At 36.5% G+C, this 24,286-nt stretch overlaps 1 protein-coding gene across 9 annotated transcripts in view; it reads left to right on the forward strand.

The window, feature by feature from the left end:
* TRERF1 (transcriptional regulating factor 1) overlaps window positions 1-24,286 on the forward strand; it is a 321,009-nt gene that overhangs the window by 235,696 nt on the left and 61,027 nt on the right. Inside the window, exon 4 of one of the 9 annotated variants that reach the window (XM_031964842.1) lies at window positions 16,958-17,100. The exons of the other annotated variants lie outside the window; for them this stretch is intronic. The gene's annotated coding sequence lies outside the window, so the exon portion shown is untranslated. The remainder of the gene's footprint in view (window positions 1-16,957; window positions 17,101-24,286) is intronic. 9 annotated transcript variants of the gene reach the window in all.

Raw genomic sequence — 24,286 nt, forward strand, 5'->3', positions numbered from 1 at the left:
TGGAGTTGTAAACTGATTCAACCATTCTTGGAACTATGGCCAAAGGGCTATCAAACTGTGCATACCCTTTGATCTAGCAGTGTTTCTACTGGGCTTATATCCCAAAGAGATCTTAAAGATGGGAAAGGGACCTGTATGTGCAAAAATGTTTGTGGCAGCTCTTTTTGTAGAGGTAAGAAACTGGACACTGAGTGGATGCCCATCAATTGGAGAATGGCTGAATAAGTTATGGTATACAAATGCTGTGGAATGTTATTGTTCTGTAAGAAATGATCAGCAGGATGATTTCAGAGAGGTTTGAAGAGATTTACATGAACTGACACTAAGTGAAATGAGCAGAACCAGGAGATCATTGTACACAGCAACAGCAAGATTATATAATGATTAATTCAGTAGATGTGGTTCTCTTCAACAATAAGATGATTAAGGCCAGTTCCAGTGGTCTTGTGATGAAGAGAGCTACCTGCACCCAGAGAGAGGACTGTGGGAACTGAGTGTGGATCACAACACAGCATTTTCACCCTTTGTGTTGTTGTTTGCTTCCATTTTGTTTTCTATCTCATTTTTTAAAATCTGATTTTTCTTATATAACATATTTGTGGAAATATTTATGGAAGAATTGCAAATGTTTAACATATATTGGATTACTTGCCAAAAAAATTTGGAACCCAAGTTTTGCAAGGGTGAATATTAAAAACTATCCATTTATGTATTTTGAAAATAAAAAGCTTTAATGAAAAAAAAACAAAGAAGAAAAAATTTCCCAATTACATATTAAGACAATTTTTAATATTCACTTAAAAATTCTTTTGCATTCCAAATTTTCTTCTTCCTTTTCTTACCTCTCCCCTCCCTGAAAAAGTAAGTTTGATATAGATTATACATGTACAGTCATGTAAAACTTATTTCTATATTCATCATGTTGATCAGTGTAAGTCTTAAACATTTATTTACCAAGCACCTACCTTATGATATGTGTCATAGTAGCCATATGGGAAATAGTTCTTAACTATTAGATTTTCTTTATAGGTCTGCTCTCTTTTTAGTTATTCCCTTCCAGATAATGATCCTACCCCTTTTCTCCATTTCTCCACCCCCTTCAGTTTGGGAGAGTGATATAAATCTGTTGTACTTGTTACTGTATAATATAATAATTTCCAAAAGATATCTGCTCCATTCATTTTATATTCTTGTATAGGGAGTCTTTTTGCAATGTCTTACTAACCCTTGTCATAGAGTTTTTATAGAAAAGGGCATTATAATTGAGAGGCCTTTTTTTGTAGTAAATAGAGAACTGACTATATAATTGAGACAGTAAACTTCATGTCCTTCCTCTGACCCACATCGCCTGTTGTTACCATGAAAGAGTCACTTAACCCTTCAATAGTCTCAGGATTACTGGCCATGAGTTTCAGAGAAGATAGAAAATTTGATAGAAATTCCTTACCAGGCATTCCCTAACACTTTAAAATTGTAGGTCTGATGAAAAGCAAAATAATAACAAATCTTCCAGAAGCCTCAGTGTAGCATGAAAGTGATCCTGAGTTCTTGAAGACCAATGCAACATTACATGTACACTTCGAAGGTCTTTCCCATATGGAAATACTTCTGACAGATGTTTGTCATTCAAAGTTTAAAACAAAGAGGCTCATCACCAACGGTCTGGGACACTAAAGATGAAATTTTTTTTGGGGGGGGGGGCTATAATATCTTACAAAACTGTCTGTTAAAGCATAATGTAGATATCCACCCATACCACTGAAAAGATTAGAATCTTGTAAAGAGGAAAGAAATAATGGAAGACCCATGGGAGAGGCTGAGTCAGCTTCAGAAAGGCTTCAGTTTTGAAAATGGGGAAGAAAACAAAGGTTTATTAGCTGAAGGGGGGAAAAAAAAACAAATGATGGTTAACTACAGGGATTTGCTCAACATTTTTGCTTACCATTAGCATCTGGTCACCCAGAAATGCCTATGGTTACTATGGTAGTTTTCCTTTCAGCTTTTGTTCTTCAGGAGTAACATGACTTAGGAGGGGGGAACTGGGAATGGAGCTGCGTAGGGCAAATTCCAGTTCTGAAATGTCTCACACAAAGTAGGGGAGAAACAAAGAAGAATGGGAGAGCCAGCAAAGAAATTTTCAACCCTGATCTTCTAGGTCTTCAGGGGCCAGAGTCCCACTGAAGGAATCTTTTTCTCTTGCACTCAAATGAGATAACAGCTACTTGGGTTTGCTATGTGAGTCTATTTTTCTAGGATTGGAGTAATTTCCCAACTAGCAGATGAGCCTACCAGGAAGCTGTAAATAGCCAGTTAGTTTTGGAAAATTTGTTTATGAGTCTAGTGTTCATCTATCTCTAGAGAGGAAATGGCTCCTGCAGTTTGGGAAGGATCTTTTTATAGCATCTTTACAACTTTTATCATGATTCTGTAAAGGAATTCTTGATCCAGTAATTAGTTGATCCAGTGCATTAAGTTTTCCAAACATCTTGGCTTCTTTCTCCTGCTCTTTATTGTTCCTTCATTCCTTTTCTCTTCCTCCTCCTCCTCCTCCTCCTCCTCTTTCTTATGGCACTGCCTTCTGATTCTTTCTGCTTTCTTTTCAAGATTTCTTAGTTCATAAGCCCTTCCATCAGAGGGAGGGAATGGAAGGTTTACACTATAAAATGGGTATCAGATTGATATTAAGATTGAGATTGGTATTATGAATACCTGCTGCAAAGCATGATGATAGATGATATGAGAAATACAGAAATGTATGACACAGTCCTTCCCTTTGCACCATGACATGTTGAACATTCCACATGTTTTTGGAACTGTAGGCATAGAGTTCTATTACTTGGGCATTCCTCTGGTAGCAAATTTTAGGTTCTATAAAAGAGAGGTTCAGGGAAGAATGGGTAGCTCTTTCATTCTGGAGGGGAGAGCTCATCTATCAGGAGCTAAGGTTGAAGAAAAAAATGAGGCCAGACTGGAAAGAGAAATGTCAGGTAAAGGAGATGTTTTTTTATTCTATGGTTAATAGAGGATCATTGACAGTTTTTGAACAAAGGAATAATTTGTATAGTGCTCTGCTTTAGGGTTATTTATTTGCAAAGCAGAGTTAAAGATAAACTGGATAGTATAGATAATTGTGGTTCAGGGACACATTAAAAGACTGTCCTCATGTTTGCCTCTTTTTTAATGTAGTGTTCTGGGAAACACTGAGTCCAAGTCAATGAATTGCTTTACTTTTTCTAACTAACCAGTCCGTCTATTAGTCATGACTGTTTCCTGAGAAATCACATTCTAGAAATACATTTATCTAGACTAGAAAAACTCCCTGTCCTCAAACCAACCTCAGGCTTTCCTCTCCACTTAGTTTTCTGTATTGGGAGATTGATTCTGCTGATTTCATCTTCCCTATACCCACAAAACTCTCCCTATAACATGACTGCAGACTGAAGGATTCTGGGCCTCAGGTATTTCCTTGCTGGTGGTCTTCAGCCATACCCTGTAGTGAGAAGGTATTCTGGTGAGTTTGCATACTTGACAATATACAGCAGTGTGTTCTTTGGTCAGATTGATGACTTGTTCTATCTCCCTAAAAAGTCCCATATTTAATCTTACCTAACTTATGGAAGCCTAAAATTTAGACCACAAAGGACCCTGGAGAACATCTTATTTTTCAACTGTGGTATAGAGAATGGAAATGAGGACAATATTTTGTATTATTTTCTTTATTTGAAATTATTTCTTTAAAAGCCAGTAGGGATAGTGCTATAATGAAGAAAAATGTTACAGTAGCTTACTGGGGAAGGAAGTTGGATGCATTATATAAAAGTAAATAAAAATTATAAGTTAGTTTCTAGAGGGATGGAATATTAATTATTAGGGAGACAATATAAACTCCCTGGAGCTTTCAGATTGGAGCTTCTGATGAGGGAGACATTATATGTCAGCAGGAAAGACTACTTAATAAATTCCAGGGAAAAAAAAACTCCCAAAACATGGTGTGTTTAGCTATAGTTTTGGAAGTTTTATAGACAAAAATCAAGAGAAATAAAATGCATACAAATTGATCAATACAATAAAGATATTAACTTTGAATTTTAAGAAAATGTCATTGTGTTTAGGATTTTTTTTTTGAAAGATGCTAGCATTGCAGAAATTTTCAATGTCATGCAAGTCCCTGTTTGTCATAGTATAAATTAGAAGAAAGACTTCTAGGTACAAAAACAGACTTTGGCCCTCTAAGTCAGAATCTGACACAGACTAAGCATATGTTCTCAGTTGGATCATCTCTTGAAGTTGACACTATCTGCCTCACCCACTACTTTGTGAGGCTCTCTTGAGATAGTCTCTGTGTGTTCCCTGGGAAAGTGGGTGTTGGATAAATGTAAAATATTGGGTTGTTTTGTTTTTCATTTGGTGTAATTGTTTTCTGAGTGGTTGATGCCTCCGTTATTTGGGATCCAAGCCTGGAAATTTTACTTCTCTTTTTCAGACATGAGTAACAGACTTAGATTGTAAATCCTAGGGTCGGTCTGATCATAGAGTTTAGACCTAGACAAGACCTTTCTCTGTCACCCCTGCCTTCCCAGTGGGAAACTCTCCTCCCACCCCCACCACAAACCTGGTAGCCATCTCCTTCCTTCCTTCCTTCCTTCCTTCCTTCCTTCCTTCCTTCCTTCCTTCCTTCCTTCCTTCCTTCCTTCCTTCCTTCCTTCCTTCCTTCCTTCCTTCCTTCCTTCTTTTTTTTTTTGGCTGAGGCAATTGGCATTAAGTGACTTGCCCAGATTCACAAAGCTAGGAAGTGTTAATTGTCTGAGGCTGGATTTGAACTCAGATCCTCCTGACTTCAGAGTTAGTGCTCTATCCACTGCTCCATCTAGCTGCCCCCAACTTATTTCTAAGGTTACTTTTTATCCACTTTTTATTAATCTTGCTTGCATATTCTCATTGTTATACAGTGACTCTTCAATTACAATGTAAACTTCGAATCCTCCTCATTTTCATTTTAACATACAGAGAGTTACTCAGGCTTAGGGGAGAGATGGCTTGTTCATTATTATACAGGTATTAAAATAGTGCAAGACCAAGCTAATTGTACAATATTTCAGAGTCTGATTCTCTTTTTACAGCAAAATAACGTTTTGGTCATGTATACTTATTGTGTATCTAATTTATATTTTAATGTATTTAACATCTACTGGTCATCCTGCCATCTGGGGGAGGGGGTGGGGGGGGTAAGAGGTGAAAAATTGGAACAAGAGGTTTGGCAATTGTTAATGCTGTAAAGTTACTCATACATATAACCTGTAAATAAAAAGCTATTAAATAAAAAAAAAAATAGTGCAAGACTTTGATCCTGGGGTTCTGCCTCACATCCGCAGGTCTTTTTGTCACATAAAATGGATTCTGATCTCTGTAGACCTTGATTTCCTGGAGGAGCCTAAATTAGTAGCATAATTTTTTTAAGTAATATCTTTTGAAGAGAGGACTTCCTGGGGATGGGAAGGATGCCCAGTTCAAATTCTAACAAGAGAAATGTGAATGGGTTGAATTGTAGGGTTGTTTATTAAAATTCCAAAATTCTTGTAGGAGTTCTTAACCTTTTTTGTCTATGAGGTCCCCTTGGAAGTAGGGTGAAGCCTATGGGACTCCTCAGAATGTTTTCAAATGCATAAAATATACAGGATTATAAAGGAAACTAATTATATTAAAATAGTTATGTACTTTTTAAAAAGCTCATGAAATCCAGATTAAGAATCCATGTCCTAGAGCTATTTCTCACCCCTTACCCCATAACTTTTGTCTCTTCCCAGTCCCCTCCAGATATACATGCCTTCAGTTTTTTTTTTATTATTATTATAGCTTTTTATTTACAAGATATACGCATGGGTAATTTTTCAGCATTGACAATTGCAAAACCTTTTGTTCCAACTTTTCCCCTCCTTCCCTCCACCCCTCCCCCAGATGGCAGGTTGACCAATACCTGTTAATATATTAAAGTATAAATTAAATACAATATATGTATATGTGTCCCAGCAGTTATTTTGCTGTACAAAGAGAATTGGACTTTGAAATAATGTACAATTAGCCTGTGAAGGAAATTAAAAATGCAGCAAGCCTTCAGTTACTAAAAAGTTAGCATTTTTTAAAAATAAGGAATATAAGGAAACATAAAAACATTTCATTTCTCTGACTTTTCAAGGGAAGTATATAGGAAGTACATACTCATAGAATCAAGAATGTCAGAATGAGAAAGGATCTGTGACTTTCAATCCCTACCAGCTTTCCACTTCTCTTCCCTATTTCCCAAAACAACCATCACAGATTTTTACCTTTTTTTATATAGTTATTTGCAAGTTATTTCCCCATTAGACTGAAAGCATCTTGAGAAGAGAGGGGGAGCTATATTGTGTTTGCCTTTGTAAGTCCAATACTTAGCACAATACCTGGCATATAGTAGATGCTTAATAAATGCTTGTTCAGTGGCTGATTTTCTGTCTTTATGAAATGTATAGGATAATTTACTGCTGTAGTAAATGAATATCCAGAACCTAACAAACTCCTTAAAAAGTAACTCGGGTTTTTTATTATAAACATTTCTAAGAGTATAGATTCTAGAGAAGTCAACTCAATAGAAATGGCAGCCATTAAATTATACATAAGGATCCCTACTGCTGCATATTGATTTGAAAAAAAACACACACACATTATCTCTGTTGTTATTTTTATAGTGTATGTTCTTTTGTATTTTTATTTATTTCAGTTACGCATTTTCCAGTTATATTTTAGTCTGGTAAGTTGCACATTGTTACCACTGATTTTATTTCATCTCGCTCATTTTAGAGAAAATTCTGCCTGTGAGGGTTAAGAGATTTGTCAAGATCATCCAAGTAATAAACGAAAGAATCAGAATTCAAATCAGGTCCTCTGTCTCAAAATCCAGCACTATTTTGATTAGATGAGTAGGGTATTATTTAATGATAACTTTGTTTAGCAGAAGAGCTGAGAATTGGGAAGTCAGAAGACCTGTCTTTCAGTACTCACTGGGTTAGATGTGTGACTGAGAGGAAGTTTCTTAACTTTTTGTGCCTCAGTTTGCTCCTGTAAAATGGAAATAGTAATACTTGTAATCTCTTTTCCACAGTGTTATTGTTAGGAAAGAATTTTCTAAACCTTAAAGTGTCATATGCATAGGTTTAAAAAAATTAATGTGCCTGGGATATAATGAGATATCAAAAAACAAAAAAGAAAATTAGTTCTATATATCAGAGATAGTAACTTATTTATTGAAATTCTACTTTTGTTTAACTTAGGAGTCAAGGATATGAGACAATACAGGGGAACTTTGGAGGATAGACAAAAGGAGAAGACTGAAAGAGCTAGGATTATGCATTCTGGGAAAGAGAAGTCTGAAGTATAAATTAATTATGGGTATTCTGGTATTGGGAATATTTTTTTCTCCTTGTATACATTTTAAAAATGTCCAATAATATTTTAGTTTTCCAAATACATGTAAAAATAGCTTTTAACATTCATTTTATGACAGTATTCCAAAATTTTCTCCCTCCTTCCCCTACCTCCCCATAACAGCAACCAATCTGATATAGGTTAAATATGTACAATCCTCTGAAACATATTTCCATATTTGTCACGTTGTACAAAAAGTCAGACCAAAAGGGGAAAAGACATGAGAAAGAAAAAAACAAACATTCAAAAAAGAGGCCAACCTACTATGCTTTGATCCATATTCAGTGTCCATAGTTCTCTCTCTGGATGTGATTGGCATTTTCCATCCTAAGTCTATTGGAATTGCTTTGAATCACTGCATTGTTTAGAAGAGCCAGGTACATACCAGTAGATTGTCACATAATTTTATTGTTAACTGTGTATAATGTTCTCTTGGTTCTGCTCACATTACTCAATATCAGTTCATAGACATCTTTCCAGGCTTTTCTGAAACCAGCCGGCTAACCATTTCTTACAGAACAATTATATTCCATTACATTCATATACCATAACTTATTCAGCCATTCCCCAATTGATGGGCATCCACTCAGTTTCTAGTTCCTTGCCCCCAGAAACAGGGCTGCTACAAACATTTTTGCACATGTGGATCCTTTTCCCTCTTTTGTGATCTCTTTGGGATACAGACCCAGTAGTGAGACTGCTGGATCAAAGGGTATGCATGGAGCATATAGAACTATTTTTCTTAAAGGTCCTCAGGCTATTCTGTCATTCTAGATGAAAGAAATTTATGTTTCAGGTTGGTTTTCAGCCACATGATTTTTGAGATAACTCTTCAGTGCTGAGATGCTGTGATTCTCTGTTTATAAAGAGAATTCTTGGCCCTGACCTATTAAGGGTATCTTTACTAAAGACAAGGCTTTCCATAAAGCATTCTTTGGTAATCCTGACAGAGAAGGAGAGAGAGACAGAGACAGTGAGATAAATAGAAACAGAGACGGAGAGAGTCAGAGAAAAAGACTGAGAGAAGCAGACAGACAGACAGACAGACATATAGAGAGAAACAGTGCTAGAAAAACCTCAGTATGAATACTTGAGGCAAAGTCAATTTTAGCACTGAACAGGAAATTAAAGCAAGGTACAGTGTGGCATTTACTCATTAAATGTACTTCCATAAGGAAACATGGCATGAACCTAGGCTCTGAAGTCAGAGGACCTGGATTCAGATCCTACCCCTGGGCAGTTAGACTGGCAGAGTGGATGGAATGCTATTCCTGGAATCAAGAAGATCTGAGTTCAAATCCTGATCAGACACTTTTACTAGCTTCATGACCTTGGATCTTAACCTCTCCTTGTCTCAGTTCCCTCATCTGTGAAATGGGGATAATAATAGTACCTACTTCACAGTTGCTGTCCTGAGGGATAAATGGAGATAATTGTAAAATGTTTAATATACTGCATGGAATATAGTAAGTACTATATAAACATTAGATATTATTATTATTATTATTAATGCTTTGATTGGGCATTAAATAATTCCCTTAACTTCCCTGGGCTTTAGTTTCCTCATTTATAAAATGAAGGTTACATTTGCAAATTCAAGATGATGGACTAGTTGGTTTTGCAAATCCCTTCTGGGCAAAATTTAGATTTTGTGATGGCAATACTAGCTTCTGTCTGGAGCTTAGGGGAATGGTGATACCTTGGAAAGTTAAAGCCACAGAGCATTGAGCTTTTTCCTCTTCTTTTCTTAAATGATAGAATAATGAGAAGTTAGCTCAGTTATTCATTTTTTAAAAACTTGTCACTATCTTTCTCCATTTCCCTTCCATGCTGTGTGAGGAATTGTTCCTTAAAGACTTCTTTAATTAAAAATTATGTTTTGCACATTGGAAGATAATATTTGAATGTTTTGAGCTGACAGGTGATGAGTGTTGTTAATATGCTATCATTACAAATGAGTTTCCAAAATTTGATCAGGACATTTGTTAAGTTTTTTGTATTGATTTTAAACACACACACACACACACACGCACACACGCACACACACACGCACAACCTGCCTTTGGGATGTAATAAACAGTTTTCCATTGATTAAAATTAGGCTCAATAAAAAGTGAGACATAGAGAATCAAGCCAAGCTTGGGTGCTTTTATTAAGTACCCACTATGTGCTAGGTACTATGCTAAATATTTGTACAAACATTATCTCATTTGATCCTCATAACAATCCTGGGAGGTAGGTGCTATTATTATTCTTATTTTACTATTGAAAAAATTGAGGCAGATAAAAGTTAAATGAGTTGCCAAGGCTCATTCACCTAATAGGTTGGCTGAGGAAGAATTTGAACTCAGATCCTCCTGACTCCAAGCCGGGTACTCTAGCTGCCATGCTATTTTGCTACCTGAAACTTCTTTGATATCTGTTAGGATCTTCTCTAATTGTGATGCTTAGACTCCCTATTGCCATTGTCTTTTTATCTACAAAGCCAACAGTTCTTGTAAGATGGAGTCTTTGTAGTGATGTGACCTAAAAGTAGAGCAATGTGTATTCAGCATAATGGAAAAAATATCCAAAAAAAAACATTTAAATTTGTCCTCAGAGATTTCCCAATTTGATGGAGATATCATCTCTGCCTTCTGAGACCTCCTAGTCTAGGATCACAAGCCTTGTCATCAGTATATTCCTAAGTTTGTTGAGAAAGACACATCCTTAGACCTATAAAAGCTATTTTTATAAATAGAGAAGAAGGGTTAGGGAAAAAAAAAAAACAATGAATAGGAAAAGATCTAAGGATCTTTGCCAATGATATCTATTAGTGCTAAATTAGGAGATATTTTAAAAAAAGATTCCAAGATTTTTGGGTTGTCTGCTCTTTCTTCCTCCCTCCTCCCCCTTCTTCCCTTCCTCCTTCCCTTCTTCCTTGCAAGCAGAGATTTGCCAGTTGTCTTGAAATGATTGTTGTTGATTCTTGTTTGGCCAGACATCTTGTTCAAAAGAGGCTATTCTTTTCTTCTGTGTAAAGTAGCATTTAAAATTTTCCCCATTGAAAGATCTTCATAGATCCTGATTTGTAGAGATAGAAATGTAAACTTTTTGAAGAGATAAATTCAATTCAGTAGATACTTATTTAATGCTTACCTTGTGCTGTTGCAGTGTGCTAGTTGCAGTGAGATTAGAAGAGATGCTGTCTTCTTTTTATGGTTCAATAATTTTCTATTCTATTTATATGCCACAATTTGTTCAGCAATTCCTTAAGCCATAGACACCTATTTTGTTTTGAACTTTTTGGAACCACAAAAAGTACAGATTAGAATATTTCAATCCACTCCATAGGACCACATGCTCACGTTCAATTTTGGGGTCTCTGATTCAAAGAGTATGTACAGCTTATTTACTTCCCACTTATAATAATAAATTGTACATCTCCAGCTATAGTTTTTATTGAGAGTCTGATTTCCTTCCATAGCCCCTTCAATATTATTTCCATATTTATTTTGTGTTTTCCAGGAGCACTAGAATACATTGATGATAATAGAAGTCACATTATGAGGATTGCCCTGAATTTGGTATTAAAAGGGTGGAAACAGTAGGACAGGATGGCCAGGGCCAAGGGTGTTTGTGCTGGAGAGCATTGAGGTGTTGAGAATCTTTATGGTTATCACAATGACAAAGAACATTTATAAGAGGAAGCCTGAAAGAAGTGGAAGAAATTGTGATCAGAGAAGGAAATTCTAGAGGTCAAGGTCAAGGAAATGGAGCAGATTTAGGTGATGTTGAAATCTAGTATATGGTTACTCTGCAGGAGAGTTGAAGTGGGGGTCATGGCATCTGAGGAGATGATTATACTGGGATACCAGAGTGTTAGAGGGACTAGCTCCCTCTGACAAAATATAGAAATTAAGGAGGAGTGCAGTTATTGGAATTGAAAGAAAAACTATAGGCCCAGGGCTAAAATTGCTGAAGATGAGAGAGTGCCTAAGAGGTGATAGATAACAATGACAACATCATTAAGGGTATGGGAAAATGTTTATTCATCAAATCCCTGATTAGAACTAGAGTATCCTCCTTTATCACTGAAGTGGCTAGGTGGTTGACTTAAGGCAAATATAAAAGAAATATTACTATATAGAGCAGGGGTTCTCAAACTATGGCCTGGGCCAGATGCAGCAGCTGAGGATGTTTATCCCCTTCACCCAGGGCTATGAAGTTTCTTTATTTAAAGGCCCACAAAACAAAGTTTTTGTTTTTACTATAGTCTGGCCCTCCAACAGTCTATTTAAAAAGTTTGAGGACTCCTGATATAGAGTAAGGAGTAAATTTACTATGAAACTTAATTAACCTGAAGATGAGACAATGTTTGATGTAGAAATAGATTCAAGAAATGTCCAGATCAGTGTTCTGGGTGGCAATTCTAGGATGATTTCTAAGGAAAATTAGAAATACATGTATGACTCAAGCCCTCAACTTTTTGAAGCTGGTAGCTTAAAGGATACCCACATTCCCATTTTTTGATATTCCTGGAACTTAACCCCTGTGTATTAATTCACAGAAGAAGCTCATCCATTTCCCCCAATGTATATTTGTATCTTTGCCATGGGGGCATAGAGTTCCAGATTTAGAACTGGAGGGACTTTAGAGGTCAAGTTCAACGAACTTTATCATTTAAGAGACGAGGGCTAAGAAATTAGGTGACTTGCCCGAGCTTACACAGATGTTTGAGACAAGATTCAAAAATCTTCTTGATTTTAAGTCCAGTGTTCTATCTGCCCCACCATACTGCCCTTTACTCTATTTCCAACCCCATATTTCAAGATACTTGATATTTTCATTTTCATATTTTTCTATTATCTTATTTATACTCCACAATTTTTACTCCATTGTCTTTGATCTCCAGGTCTAAACCATGGAGTCATCATTGATTCCTAAGCAAATCAATCACTAAGCCCTGTTGGTTATTCCTTTGTCTTCATTCCCACTTATCACCCTAAATCAGAGTCTTTATTAAATTATATCTATAATTCACTTCTTCTTTCACTATTCTCCTGAGAGTTTCCTCTGATGCCCATGTCCATCTCCTCAGCCAGCCCCCTACCCCCAGCTAATAAGTATGTATATTTTTAAACTATCACTTAGCTAGTTAGGTACCAAACAGGTAAAACACCTTATGTTGCCACTTACATTGGGTTCTCTTGCCTTTTCTCTCTCTTGCCTTGCTCTAGGTTTGCTTCTATGATAATCGCCTTTTCTCTTCTGGGCTTGCTAAATAAATTTGGTACGAAATTGGGGATGTGACATAATAGGTTCAGCTGTTTTCAGTTGCATTTAATTCTTTGTGACCCCATTTGGGGTTTTCTTGACAAAGATACTGGGATGGTTTGGAATTTTCTTCTAAGAAACTGAGGCAAACAGAATTAAATGGCTTTCCCAGGGTCCCACAACTAATAAATGTCTAAAATTCATCTTCCTGGTGCCAGGTTTGGCTTTCTAGCTATTATGCCCCTTTTAGCTGCCTGAGATAATAGGTACCAGATGGAAAAATCTCTTTTTTAACTAGTACAGGTAAATTAGATGGGTTGATTTCTAGGGGGAAAGTTTTTGAATATTTGGAGGGAAGGAAGTTAAATGGCACGAAGGAGAATGAGCTTGGATCTTATTTTCCTAAATACCTTTAGTATAGTCCAATTACATCATTATCTTTCACTGTTGCTTTTTGAAAAGATCCTGAGACATTATCAGCTCTGCACTCTCCTGTCCCCACCTTTGTTCCCATAACTGGTTAATCCTCGGATTCGAATTTTAATGTCTTACTCCTTGCCTGTTTCTTTCCACCAGTGGGTACTTAGAATTTGACTAGGTTATTGTCAGAAACTCTTTGAATTTATATCCAACAGATAACTTATTTTTGCATCTTATGCCTGTGGTTTGGTAACTTAAATTGTAAAGAAGCAATTATTGAGAGAACAGACTCCTGCTGTGTTTTCTGCCAGGTTTATGTATTGAAACATACATTCTTTTTAAAAATTAGAAAGCATTAATTTTTTTCTCCTTCTAATCTTCTCTTCAAAATTAGAAGGAAAAAAATGCCTGGTAACTAATATCCATAGTGATACAAAACCAAAAAAGGTTTGCTTGTTCTTCATCTCGAGTCCATCTCTTTTCTGTCAGGAGATAGTTAACTTGTTTAATCATGAATCCTCTGGAATTGAGTTTGGTTATTTTCTTGATCAGGATTCATAAATCTTCCAAAGTTAAGACTTCCAAAGTCTTTACAAGGTTGATGTTGTTGCATAAAATGTCTTCCTGTTTCTGCTTATTTTACTTTGCGTTGATTCATACATCTTCCCAAGTTTCTCCCTTTCATCATTTCTTACAGCACAATAGTGTTTAATTACATTGATATCTCATAATTTGTTCAGCCATTCCATAACAGATAAAGAACCCTTTAATTTTCCAAGTGTTATCCACTTAAAAAAAAAAAAAAAAAAAGAACCATAAATTGTGGGTTCATAAAAAATGTTGCTTTGATTGGTCAAAATTTTTTTTAGTTTCAGAAGTATAAATACTCTGTTGATAGCTAGGAATTGGAAGTGTTGGGAAGTTGGTGCTCACTTAAGTAGCTGACTTAGAGCTGGCATAGTATCTATTCAGTATGCAAGGGGTCTCTTTAAGGACTGTTCACTGTTAAAGCATCATGTTGAAATGATGGGTCTAATGGAAAGAGATTGACATGAGATTTCTGGGAATTTGGTTTTATGGGTCTGCTGCCAAATTGTTGACCTCTTCCTCTCATTTTAGGACTGACTAGCACTGTGCCTTGTATGTAACACACTCAACTGTTTGTTATGAGCCCATTGCTTGTCCATTTTAATCCTGCAAGAATGCATATGAAAGGAATATGATTGATTCCTATCTACACTGATGGACTTAGAACTGTAGTACAGATAAAGCAATTCATGAGGCCTCTTAGAAATCATTTCTCTTAATCTTAACAATTTCTAACCTCTCCTCCGATCTCTTTAGCAGATTCACTTTTCTAATTATGGTAAAATCTAAAATTAAAACTAGTGTTGTTTTATGAGAACACTCCCACTCTTTGTGACTTTGGACACCTTACTTAAAATTTTAAGGCCTCAGTTTTTTCATTTATAAAACTGGAGGATCGAACTAGATGATCTCTGAGACCCTGTCTATTTTTATTTCTGTTGCCTTCTTCTACTATATGTAAAACATTGTACTCAAGGAATACAAAAATAAATACAGATGTGATCTTTTCCTTCATGATACAATGGAAAGAATACAGAATTTTAAATCAAACAATATGAGTTTAAATCCTCCTACTATAAATTAAAAATAATTGTCCCTTCTATATATATTGTGAGGGTTAGGGATGTGGCAACCCCATAATCTGAAAAATCTATGTAAAATTTTTTGACTCTCTCTTTGTACCAGAGAAGAAGTCTGAATTAGTACAGTATTAAAAGATAAAATATATTGCTATCATACATATGTATACACACATATATTTCACATACACACATATATTTTTATATTTCTGAGTTTCTAAAATTTTTCTGTGTTGTCTGCTGACTTCTGTCATTTGTGGTTCATGCAATAATTCCCATTTAATTTCTTATGCCAGCCCACAATATAACGAAACTGTGATGGGAAAAGTAGATCCTAGGTATTTTGTACAGGTTAGCTTATGTTAGTTGGAGGTATGGGAGGGAGAATAAATTTATGTTTGGATGATAAAAACAGGAATTGATAAGATCTTGAGAAGACGATGTCATGTTCCACTTCTAACAGTATGAAGTAAAATAATAGTCCTAAATGTAAAATTCTAGTCTTTGCTTCAGAAACAACTGCCTAAGCCTACAATACAGGGGAGAAAGGATTTTCATGTGAAAAATGTTTTCCAATTTTAACATGCGCCAACAGTGTGATGGATGTATTTTAAAAATGGTAATTGTAGTCTTGTAGTATATTTATAAAAGTTTCTAGTTCCCAGAATTAAAGCAGTGACAGTTCCACTCACATCAGCCCACATCTGGAGTTTTCATACAGGTCTGGACATCACATTTTCATAGGAACTTTGCCAAGTCCGAGTTTGTCCAGAGCAGGATCACTAGGGATGGTGAGTGGAACTAAAATCTTATTATATGAGGAAATTTTGAAAGTACTAAAAAGGTATTTAGTTTGAAGTAGAGAAGATTTTGAGTGGTATAGGATTATCATGAGGAAGAAGAATTAGGTTTTTCCCTGTTTTGATTTTGAAGCTAGAACTTCAACCAGTGCTTGGAAGCTACAAGGAGATGAATATGCTCCTTATCAAATGGTGACAATTATAGTATCCACCTCATACATTTCTTGTCAAGATCAAATGAGATAATATATTTAAAATACTTTGCAAAACTTAGAAAATACTATATAAGAAATAATGACCATTGAATAAATGATAGAACTAGCTACCTGGTGTTTGGATGAGTTTCCTACTACCAGATGTGTTCCAGCAGAGGATAGATAAGCACTTGTTAGGAAAACTGCAGAGGTCTATATTGGCCATGGGGAAAGATTGTGATGTGATTGGTTCAATGTACAACAAATAGGGAAGAGATCATAATAATACTCATTCATACAGCTCTTTACAATTCCAAATAAATTTCCTTACAACCATGCTTTGTAGTCTATATGGGTAGTTTTTGGGGGCAGTAGTTAGGATTAAATGACTTGTCCAGGGTCACACAACTAGCAAGTGTCTGAGGTCGTATTTGGAACTCTGGAAGATGAGCCTCCCTGATTCCAGGCCCGGTGCTCTATGCTGTATGGTGCCATTTAGCTACCCATATAACAGGGCAGCCCATTCATTGGGTGCACAGGGATAGGGGAGAAGAAGAATCAAATTAAGCATACAAGTCTGAGGAAGCTCCCCAGTCCATTGGAATACATTTGCACAAAAGGTTGGTCTTGATTACTGTTTGTGATTAGAGAATGCACTTTGATCTGTGCTCCAGTGGGAATGGTTTGTACTGATAATGATACACAGTCATCAAAGTGGATAGAGTGCTGAGCCTAGAGTCAGAAAAACTTGAATTCAGATTTGGCTTCAGACACGTAGGTGACCCTGAACAAGTCATTTTGCTACTCCCTGCCTCAATTTTCTCAACTGTAAAGTGGGCACAGTGATAGCACTACCTCCCACAAAAGTCTTTACTGATCCATTAGTTTCTATCCCATGTTGTCTCTTGAAATGATTATATATATTTTGTGTGTATGTTGTATACTTTCCTTTATGGGAGGCAGTAAAATAGAACACTTAACTCTGGGATTTGCAGGACTTGAATTTAAATCCTATCTGTGATGCTTTTTATATATATTAAGCACAGCATTCTTAGGGCTCAGTTTAATCATTTGCAAGATGTGAGGGGGTGAATAAGATAAAGTTTGACTTCCTTTTATAATTATGATGCTATATTAACTTTTTTTATTTCTATATTTCTAGTGCTTTGCCCATAGAAGATGTTTATTGAATTGAATTTGGCTGCAGAACAGAGCAAAGGGTTTCCTTCCCTGAGTCCAAACCATGATTTACCACTGTGACCCTTACTTCTAAGCCAAACTGACCAGATATTCAAGTCTTTTTTTGTAAGTACAGCCTATGTTTAGAGCAAGAAGGAACCAGCTGTAGTCACATCTATAAGCTGCTTGTTCTTTAGGGAGTAGAGGAGATGGTAGTCCCTCCCTTTCCTGGCTTCTCCTCCTCCGTCTTATTCTTTCTCCATTTCTCCTCCTCCTCCTCCTCCTCCTCTTCCTCCTCTGAAAGGGCCCCTCCCTGAGGGCCCCCATACTAGACTTTCTCTTGGCTATGTGGGCTCCCTGGATCTTGGGTGTGGGACTTTGAGTAAGCACAACTAAAGCCTGAAGGTATTTTCTTAGCCTCATTTGCATAACTTGTTATTTTATGAGATTAATAATTTACTCTATGTGGGGGGAGGGTGGATAGAGTGGTTTGATAGACCTCCCTCCCTTCAGGGCCTTCCTTTGCTACACAGCACATTCCCCCTCTCTAGCCCCATCCTAAACTTCCACAGAATCCAGGATCATGTTGCTATAGCAACCCTTCCCCCACCAGAACTCAGAAATGCTACTATTGCACCTAACCAAAGAGTCTTCAGTCCCTCTGCTGTTGTCCCCAAGGAGAAGGTGAAGGGGGGCAATTGGATAGCTTTTGATCCCAACTGTCCTACCATACCTACTCTGACCTAGCTGTTTGCATTATGGAGAGTAGGGGAGCTCTTTTTTCTTTCCCCTGCCCTCTCCTCTTCTCCCCTACCCTCCTCTCCTCTCCTTTTTTAGTTTAGTCTTTGATTAAGTGGACTCTTGTTCCGGCTCACTGGGAGAAGAAGCCTTTCCTGTCCTGGTCACCTAGGCCCTCAGCTCCACCTCAGTACCTTGCTTCCTGTCTTCTTTCACTGGAGGCCACAGACTAATAGTCTTAGTATTTGAGGGGGTTATAATAAATGGGCCACCCTCTTCTCTTATTTGCAATTTCCCTCTTCTCAGGCATTTGCACTCAATTGACACTCAGCTGACAAGGCAAGACTCTTTGTACTTTTTTCATAATAATAGATTGTGACAGCCGTTTAAGGCTTACCAAGCACTTTCCTTAAAACAATCCCCAGAGATGGACAGTGTAAGAGTTCTTCCTTTCTTCCTCCCTTCCTTCCTTCCTTCCTTCCTCCTTCCTTCCTCTCTCTCTCTCTTCCTTCTCCTCTCTTTTTTTTTTTAAATAAATGAAGGTAAGAAAGTCATTTTGACTTTTCCAAAGTAATAAAGCTAGTAAGAGTCGAGTCAAGATTTTAATCCTGCACTCCAGTTCCAGGTCTCTGTGATTATTCAGACCTCTCAGACTCTGTTCCTTGTCCTCTTGTTTTCCATGTCATTATCCATTAGCTTGTCTTCAACCATGTGATGAGAACAGAGCAGAAATTCAACTCTGTGCCCAGTTTGACTCTACCAGTCCTGATCTGGATTTGGGGAGTTTACACAGGGTTTATCATGTATGTCTGGACTTGTAGCTATTTGCTTTAGGGCTGTGTATAAAGCAGGTGCTCAGTCAGTGCTTGCCTGCCTGCATAAATGAATGGATTTCTTTTTCCTTGCCACGTAGAAGGAAATACAGAAGCAAGCCAAAGTATGTCCCTGAGGATGATTATAATAATAAGCTTGATATAGAAAGCTTCTTAACTACAAATAAACAGTTCTATGAATTTTCTCACCTGATCTGATACAGCTTTGAATAGCTTTCTATGACTTAGTAAGTGCAGGTAATATTAAACTATTAACTGAAACAAAGAAAAGATAAGGCTCATAGAGGACATTTAGTTTGATTAGAATCCATGCTATAAGAAGATCAATTAAAAAAACTGGCAGCATTTGACCTGATTTAGTTGAGGGAGCATAATTGTAAATGTGAATGGATAACCATGATGGAGAAGAATTCTGATTGGTTCCATAGCTCAGAACTAGGACTAGTAGGTAGTAATTCCCAGAAAGCATATTTCACCTCCACATAAGGATACATTTTTGTCTTCATTATTTTTTTTTTTGCTTTTAAAATTTAACATTTTCCTTCCAATTACATGTAAAATCATTTTTTAATATTTGTTTTAAATTTTTTTTTGGGGGGGTGATCTTTCTTCTCTTTCTCCCCTCATTGAGAAGGCAAGTAATTTGATATAGGTTATACATGTGCAGTCATATAAAACATATTTCTATATTAGTCATGTTGTGAGAAAAGAGACCAAAAAAATAATGTAAAGAAACAGTATGCTTAGATCTGTATTTGGACTCCATCAGTTCTTTCTCTGAGATGGATGACAATTTTCATCATGAGTCTTTAAATGATTTTGGATCACAGTATTGCTGAGAATGTCATTTACAGTTGATCATCATACAGTATTGCTGATACTGTGTACAATGTTATTCTGGTTCTGTTCATTTTACTATGTCTCAGTTCATATAAGTTTTTTCTGAGAGCATCATGAGGACAAATCTCTTAACAATTTGAATAATTCAGAAATAATATGAGCAACCACAGGAGGTGATGAGTTCTTCCTGCTTACTAGGGAGAGGTTTTTGTGATGCAAGCTGGCTGACCATTTGTCTTAGATGACTTCTAAAGTCTTTTCTGACCCTGAGATTCTAACTAACTGTGGACTTGCGGTTTGAACTCAGATCCTCTGATTTCTACAATTTGTCTTTTTTCTTTCTTTTCTTTTCTTTTTCTTTTTTTGGACTGGGTAGGCAAAATGTGAATATTGAGTGCCTCCTATGTGTAGTGTGCCTACAGATCATAATTTTAGAGATTGTAAAAATTCCTAAAAAGCCATCTTTTCTAACTCCCTCATTTTATAGCTAGGAAGCTGAGGTCAAATGAAGTTGTCATACAACTAGTAAATATTTTGATTTGAGGGGATTTGAACCCAGATCTGCCTTCAGGTCCAGTACTTTATCCCACTATACAATGCTGCATTAAATATCCCATTTTACAGAGAAGGAAACTGGTATCAGAGAGATTAAGAACTTTATTCAAGATTCCACAGATAATGAATAGTTTTTGTTGTTGTTCAATCATATCCTATTCTTTGTCATCCCATTTGAGGTTTTCTTGGCAAAGATTTTCTGACATTTTTTTCCCAGCAATTTTTGTGAAATAATGAGTCCTTGTCACAGAATGTAGATTTTGGAGGTTTATCCAAATACTAGATTTCTGTAGTCATTGATTATTACATCATGTGTACCTAATCTATTCTATTGATTCACCACTCTATTTCATAGCAAATGCCATATGTTTTTGATGATTGCTGCTTTATTAATAGAATTTAGGTCTGGTACTGCTAGGCCATGTCCTTTTTTTTTTTTTTTTTAAATTCCATTGATATTCTTTACCTTTTGCTCTTTCAGATGAATTTTGTTATTCTAGCTCTATAAAATTATTCTTTGGTAGTTTAATTGTTATGGCACTGAACAAGTAGACCAATTTAGGTAGAATTTTAGTTTTTATTACATTAGTTCGCCTTTGATTGAGCAATTGATATTTTTCCAGTTATTCAGATTCAACTTTATTTGTGTGAAAAGTGTTTTGTAATTGTGTTCATATAGTTCCTGTGTTTGTCTTGGCAAGTACAAACTCAAATATTTCATTTTACCTGTGGTTATTTTAAATGGGATTTCTCTTTCTACCTTTTGTTGCTCGGCTTCATTAGTAATATATAGAAATATTGTTGATTTGTGTGGGTTTATTTTATATCCTTCAACTTAGCTAATGTTCTTGTTTCAGGTAGGTTTTTGGATGATTCTCTAGGATTCTCTAAGTACACTAGTTATCATCTGCAGAGAGTCATAATTTTATCTCCTCATGTTGGCAAAGATACTAAAATGGGTTTTCTATTACCTTCTCCAACTCATTTTACAGATGAGGAAATGGGAGACAAACAAGGTTAAGTGACTTGGCTGAGGGTCACATAGCTAGTAAGTATCTGAGGTCAAATTTACTGACTCCCAGTTTGCCACTCTATATCCACTTTGCTTACCTAGCTGCTCCTTTGTGAATAGTAAATCTGGAATAATTAAAACTCAGAACCTTTGGATTCCAAATTCAAAGAGACAAAATTATTTAAAGTAGTAGTTTCCACAAATATTTTCCCACAAAGTTTTGATACAGCTCAAAAAGGCAAGGGTTGTCTTGGGATTTGGGATGATAACATGGTTCTAGCACAGGGCCTCCCTGGGATGCATCTCCTCCACTCTTCTCATCAAACCAAACCAGAGACTATTTTAATTTGAGAGATTAGCAAACCCAGCAAACCCACAAAGGAGATTACTTAGTGTAGGTTATAGTGTAGGTTTATTATTATAAAATAATGTCTTATTTTAAGAGGAGAATACTTAAAAGACCAATTGGTTACAAAGAAACCAGTTTACTTTGGTTAACCCATCCCTTTTAGGGAAAAGCTGAGTTTTTCTGTTGTTATAATTTCAAGCCCAGTCTTCCTCTTGTTCAACCTGTTTGGTTGAGGAGGAGGAGGAAGAGGAGGAGGAGGAAGAGGAAGAGGGGGAGGGGAGGGAGAGAGGGAGGGAGGAGGAGGAGGAGAAGGAGGAGAGAGAGAGAGAGAGAGAGAGAGAGAGAGAGAGAGAGAGAAAGAGAGAGAGAGAGAATGTATGTGCACATGTGCATGTGTGTATGTATTTTGGGGTTGGAGATGAAATTTCATTTTGCATGGTGTTTTAGTAGCATCATCTTTGACTTAGGTGAACTATTATCTACATGTCATGTCATAATGTTCTGAAATGTCTCAAAGTCAGAATTATGTTTTCCTTCTTACTACTTAAACCATAAAACCTAATCCTTTATAAGGCCTAGGATCATGCTGCTCAGTTTAAATATAGCACAAATCTTGACCTCCGTAAGGAAAAGTGGGGCCCAGCTCCCCCATGTAATGAGTGTCTCCAAATTCTAATTATTGAATGTACAAGGAGGGCTGGCAACTCAAAAGGAAAGTATTGATAGCAGATCATTATGCATCTCACCAGCCTCAGGAAGGAAAGCTAAATGCAGATGATTACCAAAATATAGCCCTGAAAACTTGTTCACACCTGGGAAAGCCATCACAAAACCCCAGCAAAGGTCTTTCAGTTTTATATCTGAGTCTGTGATGGCTCTATTAGGGCTAAGAAAGCTCCAGAGAGGAAGAAGAGAGAAGGGAGATTGCTCTGGACAACACTTGGATGTGATTGGTGTGTCTAATCATTTTTATTGGCAGCACATGTTCATTTTAATCAAATTTCAGGATTATAGAGTACCCACTATAGACTTTATTAGAAGACCAACAATCAGAGCAACATTTTTTAAAAATAGCTTTTTATTTACAAGATATATTCATGGGTAATTTTTCAGCATTGACAGCTGTAAAACCTTTTGTTCCAATTTTTCCCCTCCTTCCCTCCACCCCCTCCCCCAGATGGCAGGTAGACCTATACATGTTAAATATGTTACAGTATATGGTAAATACAATATATGTCTACATGTCCAAACCGTTATTTTGCTGCACAAGAAGAATTGGACTTTGAAATAGAATGGAAATCAAAAATGCAGGCAGACAAAAATATAAGGATTGGGAATTCTATGTAGTGATTCACATTCATCTCCCAGAGTTCTTTCTCTGGCTGTAGCTGGTTCTATTCATTGCTGCTCCATTGGAATTGATTTGGTTCATCTCATTGTTGGAGAGGGCCAAGTCCATCAGAATTGATCATCATATAGTATTGTTGTTGAAGTATATAATGATCTCCTGGTCCTGCTCATTTCACTCAGCATCATTTCATGTAAGTCTCTCCAGGCCTTTCTGAAATCATCCTGCTGGTCATTTCTTACAGAACAATAATATTCCATAACATTCATATACCACAATTTATTCAGCCATTCTCCAATTGATGGGCATCCACTCAGTTTCCAGTTTCTGGCCACTACAAAGAGGGCTGCCACAAACATTTTTACACATACAGGTCCCTTTCCCTTCTTTAAGATCTCTTTGGAATACAGTCTCAGTAGAAACACTGCTGGATCAAAGAGTATGTACAGTTTGATAAATTTTTGAGCATAGTTCCAAATCCAGAGCAACATTTCTAATAGAGGGTATAGAATATCTGCTTACATGGTGGGAAAACTCACTTTAATCTCATTTTTGTTTTCTCCCCTTTAATGGGGAAGGGAATAAGGAAATTGTTGAACAATGTGAATAAAAGTTTTCTAGAAGTTTTTTTTTTTTTTTTTTTTTTTTTGACCCAAGAGGAGAGCATTTTAGCTAGATAACCATTATCACCTTAGAAATCTTGTCTATTTATTTTTGGGTTGGTAGAGGAAATGAGAAAAACTTTGCTGTTTTCTGTCTTAAATAAGTTGAGGTGGTCTGGTGGAAGCTGGGTGTAACCCCTTCTGAATTGTAAGCAAACAAATCCTGCAATAGCCCAGGCCAAAAGCAACTTCCTCTCTGGCTTTTTAAAGCTGCGCCCCTCTCTGACAGGCATCCTCCTTGTTTACTTAATTCCTTTGCCAACAGAGGAGAATGTTCATTCAGCAAACATCTTCTAAACTTTTACCTTGTGTCACACACTACTGCGGAGTCAGATACACAGATAAATACACTTTTCTGCTACTTCCTTTAACCGTGGAGATTATAACCCATCTCTTGCCTACATTTTTCTTCCATACATGTATTTGCATATCTTATATTCCTCAGCTAGATGGTAAGCTTCCTGAGGGCAGGACTGTTTCAATTCTATTCTTTATATCCTCAGAGCCTAGCACAATGGCTCACATATAGTAAACAATGAATGCATTTGGATTAATTAATTCTCTTAATTCTGCCAAAGAGGTCCACCAAATATTCTGAAATCCTTCAAGTTTTCTCTAATATTGTATACATATTAATGGACCTTATCCATCAATTAATTGCTTAACTTTTGTTGTTTAGCCTTTTTCTTTTCTGGTCATACATTTTTCAGATATCTTTTATGATGTTTTTTATATCACTTCTTTGTTTATAATTCTTTGTAATGTGTAAAGCCTGCTCTCAAAACAGAACCTGGAGTTGAGGTGACCCACAAGTCTACACCATAGGGATGCAACTCTGACTGATTCTTATCTATTGGAAGAGCTTTGGGCAGGTTCCTAGCCACAGAGAGTGCTGCCTTCTCAGGATTTAAACCAACTAAATACAGAGAGGATCCTCACCAATAGGTTGTCTATTGTCAGGCAATTCTTTAGTCA

The sequence above is a fragment of the Sarcophilus harrisii genome, chromosome 4 (assembly GCF_902635505.1).
Source record: "Sarcophilus harrisii chromosome 4, mSarHar1.11, whole genome shotgun sequence".
NCBI lineage: Eukaryota > Metazoa > Chordata > Mammalia > Dasyuromorphia > Dasyuridae > Sarcophilus > Sarcophilus harrisii.